A 21228-nucleotide genomic window follows, 5' to 3' on the forward strand; every position below is an offset into this window, starting at 1 on the left:
GGTGTGGAAAACCTTGGCCCATACTCCGCCTCGCCAAGACAACATTGCGTAATTCTAAGAGGGAAGCCTCTACCTTCCTTCCAGAAAATGCACATTTCTTCCCAGTGACTATCTACTGGTCTTTCATTGTGCAATTCTGAGAGGTAGTGACTGTTGGAACAGAAGATTGCACAATGCAGTCAGTGGGCCTGCAACCCTTGCAAGCGGAAATTGTGCATTGCACAATCCCAGTAGCCAACAAGCTAGTCTGGATTGTGCATTGCGCAATTCCGGCATCTATCCAACCTCCCAACAGTTTGGATTTCCTTTTGCGCAATTTCGTCAACCAGTCTCCCAGCCTCCCATGAAAACTTATGCAATCCTTTCCAGTCAATCCCCAGGTATGTTGCATGTCATTCCTCAAGTTTGCTTTCGTTTTAACTGATAGATTTATTGCCATGCATGTGGACATATCTCCACATCTAGCAAGTTTTTGTCTTCCTCTCATCAGTTCAGGATCAATGGCGTCGAAGGGAGTAGGATCAAAGGACACCGACAAAAGTGCAACTGGAGTAGCATTTGAGCGAGTGTCTACAAGTTTATCAACCTCTGAAGAGACCAAACAGATTGTAGACAGAGACATCAAGCTAAAATGGCAAGAGGTCAATGATGCATTTGCAAGCACATTTGGAGAAGACCTCAAAGACCTCCAAGTCTATGTGAACATTCACAAGTCCGAGTTGTACAAAACTGCATGCAGGTATCCCATCTTCCCATGCATGGACATGATACATTCGATCGTCTCACACACTGATCCTGAGACAATGACATTCATCAATGTCAGCGTGATGGATACTACTACCTTTAGGGCATAGGATTATGAACAAATATACCATATGTCAAAGCCAATCATCACCATGGAGACACCCTCCAGCATACCACGCAGCAATGCCAACTTGAGGGATATCTTGAAGAACTAGCTAAATGATCTGTCCAAACTCAGGATGACACCCAACTAGGTTTACAAGATGAAGATATTGCGGAAGGTGTATCAATACTTGGTCATTTTTCTATGTCGATTGTATGTCAAGGAGAGAATGGAAACATTCCCACATGGTTCGATGATCCCGTTGGACAAATTAGCCAATGAAGGAAAAGCATGAAACTAGTCCAACATGTTGGCTCACAAGATGAAGGACCAAGTAACAAGAGCTCAGCAGCCCCCCAAAGGTCAGCAAGCAGAAATCTACATGTCCACCTACATATTGGATGAAATCTATGCACATCAAGAGTGTTGTGTTTATGGGCCCTGATCCAGGATCAACGTTCATTAGCCAAGCAAATCCCTATGCTACTGGCCCTTTCAGCATCAATCCGTGGAGCGTAGACTATAGTCTCCCCCAAAGTAGTATGAGGGGCCACACCCTGAGATAGTTGTGATGTCGTTTTATACCCTAACCCTTCCTTCACACAGATCAATAAGCCTTTCAGGGCTTACCAATATATTTCTCTTATTCGACTTCGAGACCTTTGCGAAGGTCTACAATCGTCCTTCACATACCATAAATATGAAATTCAAACACTTATGAGACTCTATAATTACCCTTACTTCTATGTCTACCTAGATTAGATTAAGTATTGGATAACTTCAACATACAATATGATTATCTTTGCATAAATAGATATTCTTACTTGCATTCATATGACAAAATAAAACACATAGATTTGCACATCAATACAACATTAAATCATAAACCTAGTATTCGACATAACATAACCACATACATTCAAAAAAGAAGTAAAATAGCTCATACATAGTTATCTGCACAATAATTCACTTTATATATGTTCTAGAGCTTCAGTACATACTCTAACTTCCCAATGCACATAGCTGCAGGGGTCTACACACTCAGTTGCAGACTTCTACCCTAGGCCTCTACACACACAGCTGCAGAGCCTTTTTCCTATGCTAAGACTCTTCTCTCTTAGCCCTCACAGACCCCTCACATCAATCAATTTCCTAAAAACTTACTTAGAACTCCTTAGACTCTTCCAAGACTCTCCCCTTTTATACATTCCCATGGTCTGTGAACTAAGGGTGGATCTCATAAAGCAAAGACTTTACATTATTTATAAAAAACTTGGGCCTTTAGCCCTAAAATTTGGGCTTCTAACCCCAAAATTGACCCTAGGGGACTTGTTCCGAATAGGTCCCCAACACAAATCTGGTGACTCGCCCTGAGTCACTCGGCCGGTGTGGAGATCTTGTCATGATGACCTACCAACTCTACCTGGAAAACTGCAACCTCGGCAGTACATTGCATTGTGCCTTGCTTCACCTGCTCTACCAGCTGCTCTGTCCCTAGTCCTACACTGTCCGTCTATATTTTTCATTGTGTTTCCTATAGACTAGCGAGTTTTCCTTGAACGGTGGTTGTGAGCACATATGTTTCATCTAGCCAAGGTCCCACCCTAGCCTTCAATACTCCCTCCTTACGCTGTGCCTTGTCCACCTATTCCTTGAGTGCCTTTGCTTCCTATAGCTTCGCCAACCTCTGTGTGATGGTGACAGTATGTGCCATCGCTTTAGCCTCTTCATACCTCTGTTGTAGTTCTGTGCCTCAGTTTCTAGCCTCTGCAGGTTGGGATCTTCCAGCTGAGTGGTAACTACTTTAAGTGCCTGTTCGAGGAACGTAGTTCACTCCTTCACTGTGGTATTGAAAACTGCAACGAAATCTTTGAAAGCAACCTCATGCTGCTCTCTGACTTTTTGTGGAGTTGAAGGCTAGACACAGAACTCAAGTCTCTGATCTTAAGGTTCATTTAAAACTGAACCTTAGCCAACTCTATTCATGCATCATGCACACCTGGAGTGAGCTTCTAGATTCTTACTTCGACTGCCACATCTTTTGGGATGTTCAGCTTTGGAATAGTCCACCATGCCTTGGCCACCACAGCTGTTGTGTGCTCATTCTTCTTTGTGATCTTCTTCAGAAGATCAATCGCAAAAGTGTTTTATATGAACATTTGAGCATTGTTCACCTTTTGCTCGCTCATAACATTCGATGTGCATTTTTCCTGAGCCTAAAGTTCTGTGATCACACCATCTTGCAGGGTGTGAAAGGCTTCACCTCGAAGCACGGTCGAGTTTAACCTAACTTTCTTGACAGCACTGACAGTGGCCTTCTCAGCTTCTATTTTTGTTGTCAATGCTCCATCCGGTAGCGCGACAGCCCAGGGATCCATTGAGTGGACCATCTTTGCTGCATTTTAGGTTCAAGGCACCTGAGTAGCCTAGATCTGTGGCTCGGACAGACCCATTTGAATGGTGACCAAGGTCTTTTTCAGCTGCTACTTCAACTGCTATAGCATTTCTACGGTCACAACCCTCACTCTATTGTCGATGTCATTCAAATCACCCTCTGTCAAGGTGATTAGGTCAAGGGATGATTTGTTAGCCGTGGACTTCTTTTGCGGTCCTACTTTCTCCTACTCCCTTGTTCTCTTAACCAGAAATGGACTAGTCTTTGGGACTGCCTCTCCCCTTTCTGAGTGCTACTCCTCCTCCTCTTTCTATGGAGAAGGAAAATTTTGACTCCTATCAGTGTCGCACTCCTCCTCTTCTTCCTCCCCTTCTTCCTACTTTTTCACAGCGCGCTCTACTTTGTCTTTGTCCTCGACTTCCTTCCTCCTTCTTGCGGCCAACTTCATATTTAACCTGGCCTCTTCCTTCTTTTACTTCGCGACAAACTTAGACCAAGGTCCTAAGTCTAAGGCCATGTACCACTCTACTAGCCAACTCTACAGGACCATGGTGATTGCATCATCTATCACCAGGTATGAAAGATGATACCATTTCTTCTTAGGGTCCTTCCACGCATTGATGGAAACGCAGTGGAAGTTCGCCTTGAGCTCCACATTTCGACAACTCCTCAAAGACAGTCGGTGAGAGTCGCAGCTTGCGGTTGATTGCGATGTGGATGCTTGATTCCATGAGGATCCAAAATATCTTACTGTCCTTGACCCTTTGGAGGTCCTTCGTGGCCCAGAGCAAAGAGAACTTCACTTCTTTTGGTAGCTCTCCTACAATTGGAGGAAACTGACTGTCCTCCAATAAATCCCATGCAACGAGTACAATTGATAGTAGCAACCATGCATAATGGAAGGTCTTGCTTTGGTCTTGTGCTTCTCTATAGTTTGTGAGGAACACGCTATAGAGGTAGCACATCCATTTCAATTGTATGCCCTCCAGGCATTGGGTCGCTAAAGACACAACCAGTGTCGACACTTCATCTGCATGACACTTCCTCAATATTTTCCCCATGAGGATCTGGGTGGATAATTTTACCACGGGGTTGGTTATACTAGAAATGGTGTAGCTACATGGCTCCTTAGCAAGCTTAAACTTGTCCTTCATTCATTCAGTGAGGTCACGCTCACCCATATTTTTGCGAAATTCCATGGCCAGATTCAAGCCTGAATGTGGGAGCAAAGTGATCCAGTGGATCAGCATGTCAGTGATCAATATCGGTTCTCCTAACCATAGGCATCCATCGTGCACCAAGTATAATAGTTGTGTGATCAGTATCAAAGTTATGGGTGCATGGTTGTAATGTGGCACCCATAGTAGGTTCGATAGTCCTTCCTTATCCATGCCCTTTATCCATTTTCTCAGCTCTAGCATGGTCACACCAGAGTATTTATAGAAGACGCGGTGCATGAGTGTAATGGTCACCAAGTGGGGAAAGCTCTTTGTATCTATCAAATCCCAATCCTCTAGCTTTAAATGGGAGACACGCACCAGGTGCAGGATTTCAAATGTGATCTTTTCTGGAAACAACGATGTGTGAAGTGTGATTTTTCTCTCATTGAGGTCTTTTGGGATCTTCACCTTGCGTTAGCGTGGAGGGACATATTCTAGTAGCCTGGAGATAGGGTCTGCCACCCAACATCAATATCTTCTTCTTCCATATCAACGTCTTCCTTGCCCATATCGATTTATTCTATGTCCTTGTCAAGTTCTAGGTCTACTACATTGCACTTCTGTTGTGCAATGGGCTTTTCCTTCTGTGGGTGTTTTCTAGGCAATGCATGCATCGACTATGCCACTTTATGCTTATCCTTCTTTGGTTTTGGACCCCTTCTAGTCAACGTATGCCTCAACCTAGGTGACCTCGATGATTTGGGTACTTTTGTAGGTACCTCTACACATGCTACCTACGGGGTAGCTCCCTCAGCTGCCATCGCTTCTCCAACACTTGCGGTCTCTAGAGGTGTAGACATGATGCTAGTTAAGAGCTCCTCATTTTCCTTCAACAATTTCTCAAACACTAAACTCGTTACTAATGCCTCAAAATAGTCAAACTTCATGTGCACCTGATAGCTCAACACCTCAATTCTCAAAACACCAAGTGTTTTTTGCTACACGACCATCTGTAATTTATAGGAAATTTCGAATTTGAATCCTACTGTTTCGCCCAAAATCTGTTCATAACTGCTAGAGTGGTGGCAAATTTTCCTAGATCTTGCTCTTAAAGTCCAACTTAAATGCCACCCCTTTGCTCCATTTAGTCATTTTACCATTGTCAAATCATGAACAGTGACCATAATGGTCACTTTTCAGATGCCCTGCATGGTCTCTCATTCAGTAGTGTAGCTCCCCTTGCGCTTCTGCTGACACTATGAAAATCGCCATTCCGCATAGTTCCCCAATCACACAGCTCTACAACCCGGGCAGTGTAGTTTACAGTCCCACACCTGCTTAGCTGCTTGGAGCACTAAGATTATGCTTCCATCATATATTTATCTGGCCAGATCCCTGATGTATGGCCTCAATCGGCAACCATCTACCTTCTTTAGATATAGCTCTCCATTCAACTTCGCCGACTGAACTGCTCCACCATTGGTAATCTCCTTGATGACATAGGGCTCCAGCCAATATATTCGAAATTTTCCTGGAAATTTATCAAACTCGTTGTCATATAATAACACTAAATCATTTACCTTGAAGGTGCATAGTTTGATGTACCGATCGTGCCATGCATTTTCACGCTCCTTTTGAACTTGTTGATGGAATCTAGCCAAGAACCTACCTTCTTCCAGTTCTATCAGCTACATGAGCCTTTCTTCCAGGGATTCGTGATCCACTATTCCTGTGAATTCCATTATGTGTAGTGTTGGCTCATGAGATTCATCAGGGAGAAGACCCTAGGTTCGGGCACAAGAAGCTAATAATGCTCCGCTGTATTCTAGGAAAATTCCAATATTTTCACCTTACACCAAAGGGCAAGGAGTCTCATCTGAGGCGTGCCATGACCAAAAGGGAGAAGGGTTCAACATGGAGTCATGGAAGTCTTAATTGGGTTGCATTTGATCACATATATGGATAAATTATATATAATAGAGAGGTAATAGCATACTCATGATATCATACTGACTACCAATTACATGCAATTGATAAGACATTCAAAAAATTTAAAGACTCATTATACACATGGCCTAGATACATAACAAGCTGCAACTAATCTTACCAAGTCTTTATATTAATCATAACAATAAAAAATTATAGCATCACTTGGCTTCCACCGTAAAAAAATACATGAAATATCTGACACACATCCACTGATTATGTTCAGCTTCACGGACCATGTCTCCACGGATCCTCTAACCTTCCTTCCGTTTTCTACAACAGGGATCCTTTCACCTCCTCTCAACCTTACCAAATCTAACCTCTCTCCTTTCCTGGTCTTCTCCTTTTATATCCTTCTCTATTACTTGTACTACGAGTTCTCCCTTCGACTGCTTCTGCACCTTCCTGCCCCATTGGCTCCTTTGTCTTATGCTACCACCTTGCCACAATTCTTGCGCAACTACTTCTTCCCCCAACCAATCGTTGTTGCCACCTGTTTCCTTCTCATCCCTTCATCAGCCAAAATTAGTCAAAACATTTTCAAAATTTAAACGAAGTCCCCAATAGGCCCTGAGTACAGTTCCTTGTCTCATCCTCAAGTCAAGTCATTTCATCCTCTGTTGGTCCTACTGGTCCTACAGGTGGTGGTTGTGCTATTGCCTGTGCTGGTTCTGCTATATGTTATACAGGAGCTTCTTCTACTTCGATCATTACATGTGAGGTGGAATCTAATTCTGTTGCACCTTCTCACTCTTGAGGTTCCCCCATTCCAAATGAAGGCTCCAACTCCGAGACAAAGGCCATGGTCTGCTGCCGGAACACTCTGTAATTTTGAATGGTGGTGTCCCGTCCTACAAGGATTGCATTGACAGCTTGAGTAAACACTCCAGCCAAGTGCGATTTCAGTTCAGTTGGCTGCTGGCTTTTGATGTTGCTCCATTGTTGGCCGCAAGAGTCACACACCTCCTTCGAAAGTATACCTGCATTCAGACCGGTGGTTGCAGATCCCTGATTATTTTTTCGTTCTCGTAAACTCCAACTCGATACTATCAACCTGAGCCTGGAGGGTGTCCAATCTTTCATGTTGGCCAAAAGGGTCTGTATTTGCTCTCGAAGGGGGTAGACCAAGTGGGTCTTCAGTGCCAGACTTCTAGACCAGTCATGGACCTTTGCTTCCAATTCCCTGACCTTCCCCTCGACCGTCCTTGTGTAAATTTCCACTGGTTCCTGTAATGCAGATCTCACCGTGTCCAATTTCCTCTTCATCTTGGGATTGCTGGATGCTAGGCACAAGTGTGCTGCCTAGATGTGGTCGCAGTAGCTAACCAGTGTGTAGCTAGCCATATCTACTAGTACTTCGGCATCCGCCTCGGTGATGGTCAGCCACAGTGATCTGAACCATTGTGTGACCTCGTCGACCCGGACCTGCAAGCGTTTGCTTGCCGCAGGTGATCATGCTCTTCGGTCACCATCTACAACTCCTTCGTTTGTTGTTTATGCTCCTAGGCCAGGTCCTCATGGAGCCTTTCAGCCCTATGTACTTCCTACTGCATAAATGAAAACAATTGGGTTGACGACCAGTGTTAGAGTGTCTCAACCTGCATTGTGCTAGGTTCTGGGAAATATTGTTGTAGGGGTAGGCCCCTAGTGATGGATTTTTCGAAATGGGAGGTGGGTGAATGAGCTTGCTGTGATGGAGGGGTGAAATGTGGAGTGGGTGGAATGATGATAGGAATCAGGTGGACTGTGAGACTTATAGGGAAAGGTGGCAAGTACGGCTCAACCCTTTCCCCATGCAGACTAGAATATAAGTTTCCCCCTTCAGGTGGGTCTGACCCAAGCATCAAGAATGTGGTGAGTTTTGTAGGTTGCGTCCCGGTGTTATGAGCAGTGCCCTCTGTCCACACGCTTAACTGAACTTCTGCTTCTGCAGTTGTCCCTCGCTGTCTAGGATGAATGATGTCGAATAAAGTCGCGAAGGTTCAGGTAGCATGCAGAGACAACTCCTACGACTGATGTAATGCAGTGGCGGTGGTGGTTACTAGGATTGATTGCTTAACCTTCATAGTAAGGTCAATGATCATAGCTGGCAAAGTAACTTCCGGTTTCTTAGTAATTGGGGTGCAATCGACTGACTTTTTCTTGGGCAAGGGGACAGTGGACTGGGAGGGGGCTTGTGCTACTCCTGTTGGGAGCTTCATGGCCAATGGCATCATGATAATAGGTGTAAACATGGTGGAGCCCTAAAATATGGTAGGATAGTTGCTCTCACCAGATCCGAAGCTAGCAATTGTTTGTCATAACTCGAACATCCTTTCTCCATCTAGAGCAACATCGGCTCGATTTTGTCCTCGAATGACCCCTTCTTGCTGCTCTTGGCCCCATCGTCCTCTTACCCCTGTGGAGATAGCACTCTAAAGAGATACTTGTGCTTGCCTTCTATTATCTCGCAAGCCACTCTCAGCCATGAGCCCACTTCTCTGTGTAGCACTTCCTCAATTAGTACAAACCTTAGAAGTCTCATCTTAAATGTTTGAGGGTTAACACACCTTGGTCTCAGGTATATGTGCACATGGGAGGCACCAAACTAGAGGTCTTCTCATAATTTGTCTAATGGATCCTTGCATATCCTATTTTCCGACCTTATGGTGGCTAGCATAAGCTCATACCAATGTCTGAAGGCTATCTCATTGATCTCTTTTGTGTTGGGGTCTCCTGATGCCTTCCATGGATCATACCAGAGAGCAATTGTTTGACCCTAGAGGATGGGTGTCATTTGCCTATCCTTCAGTAGCCTCCACTTCCACATCGCCAATGACATCAGTAAATATCCAAACATGAACCTAGCACCCCTTCTGTGCATGTCCTAACATGCTTTTAATAGCTCATTGAGAACATAGGCTAACCAGTTGAGCACCTCCCCTCAACAGCAATGTTCCGCAACTGAGATTGCATCCAAGGTTCATTCGTTCTTCGTGAAGTGCCTTATTGTTTCATCTACAATGAGGTAACAGGAAATTCTAATGTCATTCGTGTTAATCTTATCTAACTTTGCTCCTCTCCCACCCTGCTCGGTCCCATATCTAGCATAAATGTTGTCTACAATCTGCTTCTTTCCCCGCTTAGCCCCTGCTTGGAATGCAGTGCTAATTGTATTTTTACCCTCGGCTATTCCTATGAGCCGACTGATATCTTCCACGTCGATAGGGTACTCCTTATCAAGCCACACCAAACCTCCATGCATCTTCGTACACTGCATCGCGGCATATTGCATGCCGAACACAGGTAGTTTCCTCAAATGGAGTATTGTTGATCTCTGTAATCCCTTAAATTCTTCCCTGGCCATGGAGGACCTAGTTCCATCCTCCTTCTAGAAATCCTCCATGTAAACTTATATCTTCATTGTCGGAAACTTGAAACAGTCTGTGAAGTAATTGTCTATCAGGTTTGCCTTGTCATACTTCCCATAAATTATTGACTACTTTGATTTGTGCATCCAGCGCATCCTGTGGAACTGATACAAGTCCTTTCGCCATCTCCTTTCTCTTGTGATAAACTATCTGCACTGGAGGCTTCCCGCTTCTCTGTCTTTGTACCTGTTCTTCAGAGCGAACTTGTAACTCTCCTATTGTCTGTAATTAGAATTTTGGAATTCCCTTCATTATTTTACGACTTAAGTAGCAGGCCATGACATGATGTTCCCTGACTGATGAGGATTTAATAACTAATTACTTTGTCGATCTTCCCATTCATTTTAGTTAGACCTTGTCACCGCCGTCTGACTTGGAAGTGACAACCCTGACGTGGACTCGAAGCTACAGAGTGGGCTGCATGGTGTATTTATTTTTCCGTGATGGGTTTATTTATTAAATAACTTTATTCTTAATGGGAAAAGATATTGTGGATCCTACTTTGGCAGCTGCTTATTTAGTTACTTCATCACGAAATTACTACTAGTACGACGGACAGGACAGGTATCTGTATGATCATAAATGTTGGAAAAATTGCATGCCTATGTGTATTCTACTAATTAGGATTACGTGTGTGGCTACCGACTATACTGACTGGGATTACATGTGTATCCACTAATGCTACCCCCCACTTACTCTACTGATGGGGACTACATGTGTGCCCAGTGATGCTATTTCTCCCCCCGGACCACAAATGGGTTGAGGTAAGCGAAAACTTTGCCGCAACCTTATAGATATCTGCCGCCCATTTTATTTATTTATTTAATTATTATTATTATTATTATTATTATTATTATTATTATTATTTAATTTTATTTTTTCCCAGTTGCAGAAGGGCTTCATGTGTGCGCCATTCACACATCCATGTAGTAACACTCCATCTAGTTGTGCAAGCCTTACCGCACTTGAATCTCTGATTTTTGTTACTATGAATGGACCCAGCTAGTGCATCTGCAATTTCCCTGGTAACTTCTGGAACTTGTTGTCATACAGGAGAACTTGTTCCCCGTATTCAAACAAATTCCTCTTGATATGCCTATCGTGCCAAGATTTTTGTCTTCGCTGCTCCACTGAGTGATGGAATTCGGCAAAAAGTCAGTCTTCGTCAAGTTCCATCAGCTAGTTTAGTCTGTCTCATAGAGCATTGTTGTCTGCCATTCCATTTGCCTCTAAGATGAAAATGGTAGGTAGTATAAATTCCAATGGTAACACCACTTCCCTTCCATATACAAGTTGAAATGGAGCTTTCTTATGGAGTCTTTTTAATGTTTTCCTATATGCCCATAGGGTTGCGGGTATTCTTTCATCCCAGTCATCCCTATTGGTAGCTACGACTTTCGTGAACCCTTTCTCTAGTATCTTTTTAAATGCTTCTACTGCACCATTGGCTTATGGGTGGTACAAGCTACTCTTGTTGTGTTTGACCATGAACGTCTTTAGCAAAGTCTCAATTGTTTTGTTCAGGAAATGCGCACCTTGTTCGCTTATGAGGCTCCTCGGGAATCCGAACCATGAGAGGATGTTCTCAAACATTAACCTTGCTATGGTTTCTTCTCTGTAGTCCTTTATGGGTGCCGCTTCTGCCCACCTTGTGAGGTATTTTGTTGTTGTTATTATGTACCTTGCTCATGAATGCCTCGCCACTGGAGAAATGGGTCCAATGAAGTCTAATACCCACTTATCAATGATTTTCACTATGTGGACCAGATGTAGAGGCAGCTCATCACGTCTCGACAGCCTACCGACCCTTTGACAAATGTCACATGCCTTGGAAAAGTCTTTAGAATCCTTATGGATACTTGGCCACCATAGTCATGCATGGAGTATCTTTCTGGTGGTGGCCTTCCCTCCTACATGACCTACTATGACCCCTGCATGGCACTCCCATAAGACATCATTCCTTTCATGCTGAAGGACACAGCACCTCAGTATTTGATCTGAGCCCATCTTGTAAAGGTGTTCTGCAATCAGCTAATTTGCTTCCCTAACCACTAAGTGTTGTCTTTGTGCTTCTGTGTATTCTGCTGGGAAGTGACCAGTTGTTAAGAATGAGGTGATTTGTTTCAGGTGGTCTGAGGTTGCCTCTATTTTGAATAATTGGCATCGAGCAGTCGATCGTCCACTGCTCTTTCATTCTTCCCTATTTCCAACCGCAATAAGTGGTCTGGTCCCACATTGAGTCCGTCAGGCTTTACCACTACTTCAAATGTGAATTCTTTGAACAGTAACAACCATCGGCATTTTCTCCCTTCTAGTATTGTCTTGTTTACTAAATTCTTGAGCCAATAATGGTCTGTAAATAATTTGAATGGTGTGCCCAATAAGTAGTGTCTGAACTTTTGGAGAGAGTAAACCATTGCCAGGGCTTCTCTTTCGGTTATTGTATAGTTTTGTTCGGTAGTAGACAAATTTCTGCTAGCATAGTACACTGGATGGTCCATGTTCTGCCCTCACTGTGCTAAGACCACTCCCAGTGCTATTCCTGATGCCTCGATGTGCACATGGAACATTTTGTTACAATAAAGATACACCAATATAGGGGCTCTTACTAGTCTTGCTTTTAAGCTATTCGGGGTTTTTAGACAATCCACAGTCGAAATGAACTCTTTTGTTTTCTTCAGTAATTTTTCCATTAGAGCTATGAAAGATGCATAATTCTTGATAAATTTCTTGTAGTATGTTGTATGACCCATAGTTTCTCTTAGTTGTTTAACGTTGCGCGGTGGTTCCATGTGGAGAATTTCCGCAACCTTTGCAGGGTCTACACATACTCCATCCTTCAAGGCAATATGACTTACTAGATTTCCAAAGGGGACTGCAAAGATACATTTCATTAGATTTAAATATATATGAAATTTTCTTCACCTTTCAAACATTATTCGCAATAGGATGGTGTGCTTTTTCAACATACTGTATACCGTCTAGTCATCCATGTAAACCTCTAGGAACTTATGAATATGATCTCGAAATGCGCTATGACGATCCTTGAGAAAACTATTGGTGCATTCTTTAGTCTGACTGGCATTATAGTGTAGGCATATCAACTCCACTCCATAGTGAATGTTGTTTTCCTGTTGTCTTCTTAAGCTATTCTGACTTGGTGGTAACCCGAGAACCCATATGTGAACAAATATTCTTCATTCCCTGCAACATTGTCTAGGACCTCATCACTAAAGGGTGTAGGAAATGGGTCATGCAAGTATGCATTATTCAAGCTCCTATAGTTGACACATAATCTTATTTCAGTTGCATCCTTCTTGTTCTGAATAACTATCAAACTTATCCATTCAGCTTCATCCACCGGGAAAATGATTCCTACCTCCAATATTTTGTCAATTTCCTTCTTAACTTTCTCTTTCACCCTTGGGTTTAATCTATACGGTCTATGTTTCATCGGTTGGGCATCTGCTCTCAAGTAAATTTTCATCTCCCCAAGGTTTCCTTTTATTCCCTTCAGTTCCACCACTGAAGACAGGAATATGTCTTGATATTCATGCAATAGGTGGAAAATTTCTTTGGTGGCTTGCTCATCCCAGCAGTCTCCCACCGATGCTATCTTGGGCTTATCGTATGACCCAACATTTTGCTTCCTCAACTTCATTGGTAGAAGGTGAGCACCTTTTATTAGGGGCCTCTCCTAGATGTCCCTCTCCCCTTCCATTTCCCCAAAGGCTAGGTGTCTTAGTGCCTCAAACTCATCATCTTCATATGGTCCTGCATCTACACTGTCATACGTTGCATATCCTGGAGACTCCATTTCATATAAATACTACAAAAAAATTTCATCAAGCCCTCCCTCAACCAACGGCTCAGGTGTGAACATAACTTCCTTTATTGTTTGGAGTTCCCCTATCATTTGTGCCTCATCTCCTCTGAATGGGAAGTTGCTGACAACCTGTACCTCCATTGTATCCCAATCTGTTGTCTACCGACGGAGCTCCTTTTGGACATACCAAGTTTGGGGAATAGTTCCGAGGGTATGTATAAGTGCGTGTACCCATTGATCCTTTAGTGTTCCTTTTCTTTTCCAATTGATTATGAAATCCTTGATGTGCTCCTCGGGACTTGAATCCCCCCTCTATTTTTCCTTATGCTATGGCTGATCTTCATCCTGCGAAAATCTTTCCTTCATGGCTTGTTTGACACTCGCCAAGTCTCTTAGTGTATTGCAATGAATTATCCAACGCCTTGCCAAAGTTACCATGAGGTCGATACTTAGATAGGAGATCCTTTGATTCTTTGTTATTTCCCAGTCTACTTTGTCTAAGAAGGTGTCCACTGGTTTGAGGCCATGAGACCTCGGGTGGTCAGCTATCTCCATTTCTCCCTGGTTTAATGGGCTTATCATCACACAACATTTGGTGGTCAATTCGTATCCCCCCTGCAGCCATGCATCCCATGCAACTTCGGAACCAATTTCTAAGCTTTGGATACTTGGCCAGCTTAGTGATCCTTTGATCGCGGGGTTGATGTAGTCCTCCCTCTTCCCTGTTGTGAGCGTGTATAGTTGGTCTAACCCTCCTAGCTCATCCCTATCATCTGTTGGTTTTTTGAATCTAGGTCCTTGGTAGGGGTTTAATGGTTGGATCAGCCTTAGCTCATCTACTTTGAAAATCATCAATTCCTTTCTTAGGTCTATGACTGCATAGTTCTTGTATGCACAATCAATCGCTAGGAGTGCCAGGTATGGGTCCTTTTCCCCCATGATGTCAATCACCTCAAATTTCGTTTGCGTCTGCACCCCTACCACATCAACCTCTACATTCTCCAATCTCCCAATTGGTATTATGTAGTACTGATTTCCCATTCTTAGTTGAATTGGTGAGTATTTTAGTTGAGGCTTCCCCATTGCCTCCCAAGTTTTCCTAGGTAGGATGTTTACATCTGACCCTAAGTCTAACATGGTGTCCCTTATCTGGAATCCTACCACTTGCGCATTGATTTAGAACTCCTTACAACTTCTTCTTGTAGGAAATAATACTGAGAGGGGGGGTGAATCAATATTATCTAATTCTTTTAATCAATCTTCCTTATTTGTTCTTTGAATTATTTTTGGATGTCAATACCATAAAATAATGAGCATGAACAAGGAAAAACAGATAGTCACACCAAAGAGGACAAGATGTAAGGTGGAAACCCAATGTGGGTGAAAACCACCTGCTGCAATATGTCTCTATCTTCTTTTAACTTAGAAACTTCTTTTACAATGGTTTTGTACTGGTGCAGTCCTTTACCAGTACGCAGGCTGCAACCTGTAGAGAGCTACAACTCTCTCTCTCTCGTTTTCCAGTCTCTCCTGGAAGGGAGCTACAACCCCCTACTTCTTTTCATAAAGCATCAATTGAACATCAAGTACATGAAAGTTACAGTTCACTACAGTTATCAGATCAGCAAAAACAGAACTAACCCAAAACACCTTATCAATAGAAAAATTCAATCAACAGAACTTTTTAAGACAGGTACGCAGTTTTCCCTTCTGTGGACTACGTCGCTACGCAGTTCACCTTCTGCTTTCCTGCGTCTACCCACAGAGATCCTTCTGCCGCACTGTGTGCCCACGCACTGTTCCTTGAACTTCACTGCGTACTGTTACTGCAGGAACGCACCCAAAGATACTATCGCGCTGCGTACTGTTACTGCAGGGACGCACCCAAAGACATTATTGCACCGCGTACTTTTACTATGCGGACGCACCTGAACCTTAGTCGCTCTGCGTACCCACGCAGCTCTTCTTCTTCTGCTCTGCGTACCGACGCAGGTATCCTTCTTCTGCTCTGCGTACAAACGCAGATCTCCTGTTTCTGCACTGTGTCCCGACGCAGATCTCCTGTTTCTGCACTGCGTACCCACACAGCTCTTCTGTTAAACACCTGCGTCCTTCTGATTAGGGCCGAATAGGCAGTCCACCAGAGTGGCACAGTTGCTCAGATCTGATCATGTGCTCGAGAGATCACCCTTCACAGATTCGCCTTCAACTTCCCTTTCATATAGATCAAGCTTTTTAGACCATAACCCAATATTTCAGATCTAAAGATATTCAATTGCAAAAAGATGCTTAGCCAAGTGATCTCCTTTGCTTTATATAGGCAAGCTCCTCCTAAAATCATGGAACAATACCACAAGCCGACACCATAATAACCCAAAACCGTCGGCTAAATACCAAGAGTAAAACATAAGAAACCCCACGTGTGCTTTTCTCTGCCTTCAAATGTGTGCACTGGGGGGACGCACCTCCTGAACGGCTGGCTTGCGTATCTGGATGCGGTCCCTGCATGGTGTACCTGCGGGTACGCACCTTATGATCTGATTTCCTGCGTACTTCTTTATTTTCAAAAAAATGAGGGCCTTTCCATGGGAGTTGCCATCAAGTAAAACATTTGTAACACATAGCCATACCAGAAACATAATGCCAACAATCTCCCCCTTTGGACTTGATGGCAACCTCACAAACCTCAGCTTCATTCTCCCCCTTTGACATCAAGGGCAAAGGGGTATGCTCCCCCTATGATCATGCTCCCCCTGAAAAATGAACCAGATCTGCAGCAAAGAACCATAATCCACCATGAAAGAGATAGAGACATATTGCAGCTACTTCCAAGATCTCCTTCTGCACACCCTCCATAATGCCAACAATGCATTATATGCTCCCCCTGAACCTGTACCATCAATGAGAAGAGGTTCAGCAATAAGATGATGCATCAACAACCCCCAACTTTTGCCTGAGGTATTCAAAAGTGTCCCTGGGCAATGGTTTGGTGAGAATATCAGCAACTTGTTCCTTAGAAGGAACATACTCCAACTTGACCTTCTGTTCAAGTACTTGTTCCTGGAGAAAATGGTACTTGATCGGTATGTGCTTGGTTTTTGAATGCATAACCGGATTCTTTGAGATGCTGATTGCACTTGTGTTATCACATAAGATGGGGATGGGTGGTGTACAAGTGATTTGAAAATCCTGCAAAGTCTGCATCATCCAAAGGAGTTGAGTGCAACAAGATGCAGCAGCAACATATTCCGCTTCAGCTGTAGACAAGGCAATCGAACTCTATTTCTTGCTGAACCAAGATACCAGTCTGGAACCCATAAAGAACGCACCACCACTTGTGCTTTTCCTTTCATCCACGCTTCCGGCCCAATCTGCATCTGTATAAGCATGAAGTGTAAGATCTGTATCTCTAGGATACCATAAGCCATAATTTTGAGTCCCTTGAAGATATTTGAAAATTCTCTTCACTGCCTGAAGATGAGTCTCCTTTGGATTTGCCTGAAATCTTCCAACTATTCCAACTGCATGCATGATGTCCGGTCGGGTACCTGTCAAATAAAGTAAACTTCCAATCATAGATCTGTAGGTTGGTTGATGTACTGTTGCAGATTCATCATTTGCACTGAGGCTACATCCTGTGACCATGGGTGTACATACTGGTTTTGCATCTTCCATACCATATTTCTTCAAAATCTGTTTGAGATACTTGGTTTGAGATAAAAAGACTCCTCCTTCCTTTTGTTGGATTTGCAAACCAAGGAAATATGTCAGTTCTCCTAACAAAGACATTTCAAATTCTTTCTGCATGACCGAGGCAAAGCTTTGACTCATAGCTTCTTCATTGCTCCCAAAAATAATGTCGTCTACATACACAACAAGTATTAGCAATTTGTCATTTTCAACTTTTATATAAAGATTGCTATCTGCTGATCCTTTTGAAAAACCTTGTTGATGAATATATTTGTCCAAACGGTAGTACCAAGCCCTTGGAGCTTGTTTGAGACCATAGAGATCCTTTTTCAATCTGCATACAAGTTTTGGATCATTTCCAAGAATGAACCCATCTGGTTGTTCAATGTATACTTCTTTTTCTAGGTCTCCATTTAGAAAGGCTGATTTCACATCCATTTGAAATACTTTGAAGTTTTGAAAACTTGAGAGAGCAAGGAACATTCGGATGGCCTGAAGTCTTGCAACAGGAGCAAAGGTTTCTTCAAAGTCTATTCCTTCTTGTTGCGCATACCCTTTACAAACAAGTCTGGCTTTGTTTCTAATTACTTCTCCATTTTCATTCAATTTGTTTTTGAAGACCCATTTTGTTCCGATAACATTCTTATCCTTTGGTCTAGGAACCAGCTCCCAAGTGTTGTTCTTTTCGATTTGCTCAAGTTCTTCATCCATTGCTTTTACCCAACATTCATCTTTGCATGCTTCTTTCACATTTTGTGGTTCAGTAGAGGAGAGTAATGCCAAATAGCTTGAAGCTTCTGCAACTGTTCTTCTTGTTTGTACACATGCTTCTTTCTGCCCCATAATCTGAGATTCTGGATGATTCTTCTGAACATATCTGGATGGAGTCTTTTCTTCTATTCTTGTTTGCTCTTCTGGTTCTTCTTGAGGTTCTTCTTCTTCATTATTCTGTTGTTGGGGGTAGCCTTCATCTTCTTCTTCATGATGTACTTGCTTAGGAATGTATCCCTTCTCATAAACCACTACATCAATGCTGTCAACAATTCTGCCAAGTCTTTTATTGTAGCATTTGTATGCTTTGCTATGTGGAGAGTAACCAAGAAGAATGCCTTCATCTGCTCTAGGTTCAAGTTTGCCAAGTTGCTCATCAGTATTCTTGATATAGCATTTGCTCCCAAAGATTTTGAAGTGTTTTACCGAAGGAGTCTTACCACTCCAGAGCTCATGAGGAGTTTGAGTGCTGTTCACCCGAACATTTGTTTTGTTGAGAATAACAACCGCAGCATGTGCAGCTTCACCCCAGAAAGTTGCGGGAGTTCCTGATTCATCAAGCATAGCACGAGCCATTTGTTGGACTGTTCTGTTCATTCTTTCCACAACTCCATTTTGTTGAGGAGTTCTAGCTGTAGAGAATTCTCTTCTTATCCCATGTTCTTCACAGAAATCGAAAAATTCATTTGAGGTAAACTCCCCACCTCTGTCGGATCTGAGGCACTTAATTTTGTGACCTGATTCATTTTCAACCAAGGCTTTGAAGGATTTGAATTTTTCGAATGCTTCATCTTTGTGCTTCATAAGCCCTAGCCAGACAAACCTGGAGAAATCGTCAATGAATAATATCAAGTATTCTTCTCCTCTAGGTGTTCTTTTCCTGAATGGACCGCATGTATCTGTATGAACTAACTCAAGAGGCATGCTAGCTGATCCTTCCTTCTCTGGAAAGTTAGTTCTGGTTTGTTTTCCAAACTGACATGATTTGCATATGGTGTTGTCAGGAATTTTGATATCTGGAAGATCACGAACTGCCTGATATTTGCATGCTTTCCTTATTTGTGAAAAGCTTAGATGCCCCAGCCTCCGATGCCATAACCAGTGCTCATCATCCTTGCTCAGATAGCATTGTTGTTGTCCTTCTTCAAATATGTACAGATTATTTGGAGTTCTTTTGCCTTTGATCACTGTTTTACCTGTATCAAGATCACGAACAAGACATCCATTCGATCTGAATATAACCTCGGTTCTTTGATCACACATCTGGCTGACACTTAGAAGATTATGCTTCAATCCATCAACATACAAAACATTTCCAACCTTGACCTTTTCTTTTAACTAAGCAATGCCCTTTCCTTTTATAGTTGCAGGAGTATCATTTCCAAAAGAGACTTTCTTTCCCTTTTCTAGAGCAGAAAAAGACTCGAGTTTTTCTTTATCACCTGTCATATGCTTCGAACATCCACTGTCAATATACCATAGATTTTCCTGTCCCTCTGCATAAAATGCTATCCCACATCTTTCTGTTTGAGGTTCCTTTATTCTCCATGTTTTGGTGCTTGAGGCTTGTTCCTTTTTCTGCTGAAACCTGCTCTTGCATTCAGAGTCTTCATGACCAAAGTTATTGCAAATAGAACATTCAACTTCATTTTCAAGAACCGAAAAGTTGTTATAGGTCCTTTTTGTAATCCCTGTCATACTTCTTTGCTTTTGAGCTTCCCTAGTCATGATCGTTTTATATGCAACACATTGAGCTGCTTTGTGACCAAAGTTATGGCAAGAAAACATTGTCCATTGAAGAAACTTCTGCGGTTATTGAATCTACCAGCCAACTGATTGTAGTTTCTATTTTCATCTATTCTTGAACCAAATTGAGAAGATTTTACCTATGGTTGGTTGTAGCTTTTGTTCACCCTTAAGATGGATTGCCCTTGATAGTTTCTGTTTGTAATTCGTTCCTGCTTTACCTGTTGATCTTCTTTGTTCTTTTGCTCATTTCTTCTTGCTGCATCAAGATAACTTTTTGAGGTGGATGCTTGAGAAGTTTCTCCATTATAGCCCAGACCTGTCTTGTTTAGAGGAGACCGCTGCACATTGATAATCTCATCCAAAGTTTCAGATCCTTTGACAAACTTGAGATTAATAGCTTTTGTCTTCTCAATCTCTTTTCTAAGACCAACAATTTCACCTTCTAATTTTTCAAGATGTTTTTCCTTTTCATCAATTTGAAATTGTAGAGTATCAATGATCATGTTCTTTTCTTCTATACATCTCTTGAGTCTAGTAATTTCATCATAAAGGTTATCCACATCTACAGCATCCATATAATCATCATCTTCAAATGCCATTAACAACTTATATTCATTACCTTGTTCATCTTCATCACTGTTTGATAGACCATCACTATCTTCATGAGTGTAGTAGCTTTTCTTATTTGCGTTATGTTTCTTGTTCCATCTAGCAGGTTCCTTTCCTTTATCCTTATAAGGACATTTTGCAGCATAATGACCTACTCTTCCACAAGCAAAGCATTTAAAAGGTAACTTACCTCTGAACCTTCCAGAACCCCTTTGAAGATTTCTGACAAAATTTGATTCTTCTTCCTCTTCTTTTGGGACGTGGCTTGCTTCATAATAATCTCCTTTGCCTGATGCCTTGAAAGCAGCTTCTCTTCTGTCTGATGGACCTCCCTTTCTCATTTCATAAGCAGTTAGAATTCCATGTAGCTGAGACATAGTAAGAATTCGTAGATTTTCCTTTTCTTCTATTGCAGATACTTTAGATTCAAACTTGGGGGACAGTGATCTTAGAACCTTTTCAACCACAATAGCCTCTTTTATTTCTTCACCCAAATTTTTCATACAATTAACAACCTCATCTACCCGAAGAAAATAGTTAGCCACACTTTCATCATTATACATTTTGAGAGTCTCATACTGAATTCTGAGAGCTTGAAGTTTAGCACGCTTTACCTGTTCATCTCCTTCATAGCTCGTGACAATTTTGTCCCATATCTCTTTTGCGGATTTATAGTGCATTACCTTCATGAATTCTGATTGAGATATACATCCTAATAGAGTACTGACTACTTTCGCATTTGTTTCATACTTCTTTTTCTCGGCTGTATCTGTAGGAGTAGCTGA

This window comes from Pinus tabuliformis, chromosome 7 (assembly GCF_031772625.1).
Source record: "Pinus tabuliformis cultivar Carrire ecotype Pingquan chromosome 7, CPIR1, whole genome shotgun sequence".
Taxonomy (NCBI): domain Eukaryota; kingdom Viridiplantae; phylum Streptophyta; class Pinopsida; order Pinales; family Pinaceae; genus Pinus; species Pinus tabuliformis.